This window comes from Triticum dicoccoides, chromosome 3B, assembly GCF_002162155.2.
Source record: "Triticum dicoccoides isolate Atlit2015 ecotype Zavitan chromosome 3B, WEW_v2.0, whole genome shotgun sequence".
NCBI classification, from domain to species: domain Eukaryota; kingdom Viridiplantae; phylum Streptophyta; class Magnoliopsida; order Poales; family Poaceae; genus Triticum; species Triticum dicoccoides.
Window position 1 is genome coordinate 698,457,289 of NC_041385.1, and position 5,590 is coordinate 698,462,878.

The window sequence follows — 5,590 nt, forward strand, 5'->3', positions numbered from 1 at the left end:
TATATATATCGCATCTTTGACTAAGTATATTGGACGAAAACGAATCCTATTTGTGAGCTAGATGTCTATTTATCATGTTGCTATTTACCTCTTCAAGTGTTTGCCTTATTTTTTATTGTACTGTATGGCACTCTTATGGGCCCGCAGAAGGTTTCTTTGTATGCTTTACCCAAATTCATGTTTTTTCCCGCCGAAGAAAAAACTACTCAACTTAGTTTTATAATTTTGTCATGCCTATTATAAAATTGTATATATGTGTTTTAAACAAAGTAATGTTCAAAATTACTCTTACACTTGTACAAACACCTTCTTTATGTTTTTACATATTTATAGAGTGATGGAACCTATGTACCTCAGGTTCAAGTGTTACTGAATTCCAACGATCATTTCCTACATTATTTGCCTGCAGATTATAGTTTAACTTGACCCTATTAGAATGATGTAATGGACTCACTTATGAAAATTGAGTTGAGCATACTCTTACATTAGAAGGCTTCAAGGCTCCCCATGATTTTACATTCACCCAGTTTAGTTGATCAAGGGACACATTTGCACTGAAAACAGACATTTGTACAGGGAAATCAAATAGCCACCACGACACCAAAGTATAAGAATTTTGATTAAAAAAAGAGACTGATATTCAACAGCGAGATACATTTGAAATTATAAATTTGATTGACGCCATTGTTATTTTTAAAAAATGTGATTATGCCATAATTGAGCTTAGCAATTGTAATATTTCAAATGAGGAAATCATCAAGCAATTTAGGTTTTAGTTCTCATTTAATTAAATTCATAGTGTTTGTTATAAATTATTTGGAAAACAATGAACTCTATGGCTCTTATTACTAAACAGACTATCCTGCTAATGTTTTATATATGTGATTTGGGTTGGCTAATTGGATCCTAGCAAACCAAGACAACGATGCATCTTGCTTTGCACGTCAATGAGATTTTAACAAAGCAAACAATCTATTTGTCTTACACAATTTGTGCATTTATCATCAAGCTTAACATGTACAAGACCACTAACAATATCGAGACCCACACATATATTATCCCAGGCCTGCATATCCGGTTCAGTGATTGTTCGACAAAAACAATACCACTCACAATACTACTACTAAGCTACTATACTAAGTTGATACCGTTTAGTCATGTAGAGGATGTACCTGGCTGGTCAAATTTGCTGGAGTCAGCTCTGTCTCACCACAGTCTTCACCACTGTGGCCTTGTCTTGGCCGTCGGGGATACCTCTTCGCCCAGGCCCTGCCTTTGAGGCCCGGTCACGGCACCTCGATACATCATCGAGGAGGATATCAGGTCTTGGAAGCAAAAAAAGGAATAATTTTCTTCAAGTTGATACCATATAGTCGTGTAGAGGATGTACCGACCTGGGCAAAGTCGCTGGATTATGCTCTGTCACAAATGGTCTGCAACAGTTCCACGCCCCCTTGTGACCTACGGCGGCTCGTACCCAGACGATGTTTATGTTGTAACAGGTCGATGATGCATTAGATGCATCTGTGTTTTGATTGTGCATACAACAAAAAAAGAAGGTTGTTAATTGCCATCTATCAGAAACTAAACATTTTAGATTATTTTAATGTTTATTTAACTTGATTTAAACGTATGAAAAGTCGTGTTTACCTATTCAAACTGAACAATAATAAAAATAGAATCAATATTTAAATAGACAAATAAGATATTTTGTTTTTATATGGCATGCAATCAGTAAATTATCTACCATGATAAGTTCTTTATTTAATTAATACAACAATTTAATTTTTTAGTAAGTTCTGATTTCTGACATCTTTTCTAATTTATTATGAGGTGTGTTTGATGAAAAAAGGAAAGATATCTACAACATACGTAACTATATATGGTAAAACTAGAAATATATCAGCTACTCAGCCTTCCCCTGCATGGCCTACCTATATATGTTAACCTCCTCTGCCATCCCTCACCCCCCCTCCTTACTCTCCCTTCGCCCATCACAGATAGCAACGGATCATAATACCCATACTTGGAGCACCAATTCCCTAGGAGTACCTTATGTAAGCAAGGAGCACCAAGAAGGCGAGGTCCTCTAGGTATGTGAAAATTTCTGGATATTTGTATTATGTAAAAGGGCAACAGTTACTAGATTAGGATCATGCTTTGGTCAGGCATACCATCAAAATCCAAAAAAAGAACACCATTGGAGATAGTGCGAGGTTAGAAAAATATCATAGCCAATACAATTGATTTTAGATCTAATCAAGCAGTCATATTAGATGGGATGCAACTGAATACAAACAGTTATTTCAGATATTATAGGCTAACAGTCTATTCTGGACATCGCAAGTGTGGCATACACCTAACTGTTTAAGTTATGACCATGGTTTGAGCCAGAAAAACAAACAATTAACTTCTTAAGTGTTTCAACATGCCAGAAAACAAACAAATTTAATCATCTTCTGAAGATAAATATCATCAGAGTCATAATATTAAATCATTACATGTAATAGAATTTGCATGAGACATAATGCTTCGATGGAATAGTCTAAAAGTATTCATAAAGCCAAATTTATTAATGGCAGTGCTTCCTAATTTTACCCTAACAAAAACATCTTGGCTGGCAGAATTAAGAAGGATTTCTCTCTCCTTACCTATAGGGTCAATGAAAAACACAAACATCTTATCCCTCTCATACTTGCCTCCATAGCTTAGTTCTCTCTCCACCCCCCAAAGTGGCGGGTAGATACATGTAAAGATATCATGTAAATTGTACAAAGTTTTTCTAATATAAGTTTAAAACAGTAGGAGGTTCTCCTACTGTTCAAGGTTCAAAAAAATAACACTAATGTCTAATATTATAAATAGCATAGAGTGGGTTGTAACACGATGGTATTTTACTTAGCATAGAACATTTAATATATTTAATATATCCAGAGAAGAGGTGAAGCACCGCTACAGTTTTATACCAACAAAATAAACAAACATGCAGATTCAAATTATAGCCATTGCATATGAAGGCAAGACCGCATTATAAAGAACATGTATTCTGCTCCTACAAATAGCATGTAAAGAAAACCTCACTATCGTCCTGGCGCTGGCCTGAGCGCTCCAGACAACGAGGATGCCGCTCCCGGTGCCGGCATCAACAACCACCTGACAGACCCACCGAATCAATCAAGCCGGAGCCAGCAAGATATACACATTGATCAATAATCAAATGTTCATTAATATACTGCGCTGACTTCCAGCACCATCTTATTGAGACCATATTGCCAGTTCTTCTCTACTTTATTTCAACACTGTTGTCTGCTCACATATATTATAATAGACCAGAAAAAGTAATCTACATAATTTATTATGTCCACTACCACCAAGTTGGGAGTCAAAAATGTTACATACTGTGCGGCATCTTGAAAAAGTACTAGCTGAAAGAATAAGCACCTCGTTTGAGGCCATTGTAACCTACTTTTGATGTTGTTTGCACATGACTCGACCTCTCCCTCTCTCTTCTCCTAAAGCTAATAGTAGCAGTACACGCTCACAATAGCTAGCACATACATTTGTATATCTCCCTCTACCTCTCCCTCTCTCTTCTCCTAATACTAATAGTAGCAGTACACGCTCACATAGCTAGCCACAAATTACAGCAAAACACGGACCGTAGTCCATTCGCGGGTACTGGGCAGGGGGGAGGGGCCATTTGTCTCACCTTGACGCGGAAGTGGTGGGGGTTGCCGAAGACGGCGGAGTGGTAGACGATGAAGACCACAGGCTGCACCACCGTGACCCGACCTCGTGGTGGTTCTTCTTGCCGGCGATGTGGACCACATGCTGCACCACCGTGGCCTTGTCTTCGCCCTGGCCCTCCATGTGTGGCCGTGCCACGGCGCCTCGATAGAACAGCGAGGATGAGATCAGGTTAGGGAAGCAACAAATGGAAGAAGTAGAGGAGGAACCACCACAGATCGGCGTACCGGGGCTTCTGGCGTTGCAGATCGGCATACCTTTTCTAATATGGAATCTTATGGAGCTCTGGGTGTGTAGACTAATACTCATCCAGGATAAGCAACAATTCCTGTGCTCTACCAAGAGCATATGCCGGGATAAGAACACGCCCCCCTTGAGAAACAGTGTTGTGGATGGCATCAGTGAAGCGCTTTTCTCTGACATGGCGGGGTTGGTGTTGCTGCACGCCATAAGTTGACTCAATAATGCAAATATCAGGGGAGAACTGGGGGATCTCAGCAGCTTTCAGGTGCCGGTCTTCTTCACGGGAGTAGTCACCGGTGTAAAGAATGCGAACACCGGCAATATCCACCATGAACATGGCAGCACCAAGTACATGGCCAGCAGTATAGCACCAGAAGCGTATGCCATTAACTTCAAGTGTCTGGTGGAAGTCTATGACCTGCATCACAATTATATATTAATACAATGTCCATTCTCCCTGTGGACTTTCAATCCTCAGAAGCAGAATCATGCCTCAGCTGTAAAGGTAAAAAATCCTGCTATTTGGAAGCAATGCCCAGATAATATAGGGTTCTTAAATCTTAATTTTACCAACAGCACAGCGACTTTTAAATGTTTTGACAATTCAGAATTAATACTCACACATAAGCGCTCAAAAGGCGGGAAGCAGGAGCTAGCTAGATGGGGGGGACTGAATCTAACTTCACTTTAAAATATTACCCAAGCATGTAATATATATGTAGGCAACAACTCCATCTACCTAAAGAACAGAGTTTGACTGAATTTGTAGGTAAAACTATCAAGAACTACGAAACCAAATTAATATCATTGGATACGCAACAAAAATATATTTTCTTATTATTGTAGTTGTTGATGGTTTTTCCTACAAACATGATCAAACTATGCACCATTTGACTTCGGACAACATTTATATGCCTTCTTTTTAGAGACAGGGGGGAGTAGTATCTTTATTTGTTCTTCTTTTTCTCCTCTAAATATAGTGTTTCCAGTTTTCTACCGACCAGGCTTTATCAATCATCATCGTATTGGCTACAGGCATTCCATGCCAAACCAAATGGATCAAGTCGTTCACATTTACACATGCCGGAAACAACGAGATAAGCGAATATAAGGTACTGTACCTCGATCTTGTCCATGGAACGGATGATGTCCTGCTCGTCAAACAACATGTCCTCCACCTACACGTTGCTGACCTTGACGTAATCCGAGAGCAGCAGCCTGTAGATGGCCTTGGTGGCATGGGTCATGAACACGCGGCCCTTGAACATCATCTCCAAACAAAAACAGAGCAAATTCAGGTACCAAACAACATAAGAACATCGACCTCCGACGCTTATTACCTACCTACCTTCTCGAGGAAGTAGGGCAGTGAGGCGGCGTGGTCCAAGTGGAAGCTGCAAGTCCAATCCAAGGCCGGAATTAGGCGTTAGGAACGCAGATATGCGCAGGTGGGGATGGAGGCGCGGTTGCTTACTGGGTGACGAGGAGGACGTCGATGGCGGAGGGGTCGATCTCGTCAAAGTAGGGCAGCGCCGCCATGCCGGAGTAGGCCGGGTGGATGCCGCAGTTGAACCGGGAACCAGCGAAGAGCCAGTCAGTT

The 5,590-nt window shown here is 40.4% G+C and overlaps 1 long non-coding RNA gene across 10 annotated transcripts in view; it reads right to left on the bottom strand.

Moving 5' to 3' along the window:
- LOC119277954 overlaps positions 1–5,590 on the bottom strand; it is a 38,032-nt gene extending 32,442 nt beyond the window's left edge. For 2 of the 10 annotated variants that reach the window (XR_005137388.1, XR_005137381.1), the window contains exons 1-8: positions 5,465–5,590; positions 5,339–5,384; positions 5,112–5,261; positions 3,710–4,408; positions 3,077–3,153; positions 1,173–1,524; positions 485–554; positions 353–403 (exon numbers count right to left, since the gene is read on the bottom strand). This is a non-coding gene — a long non-coding RNA (uncharacterized LOC119277954). Of the gene's footprint in view, positions 1–352; positions 404–484; positions 555–1,172; positions 1,525–1,934; positions 2,043–3,076; positions 3,154–3,709; positions 4,409–5,111; positions 5,262–5,334; positions 5,385–5,464 lie in introns of all 10 variants that reach the window. The other 8 variants (XR_005137383.1, XR_005137379.1, XR_005137386.1 and 5 more) reach the window with 7 other exon arrangements.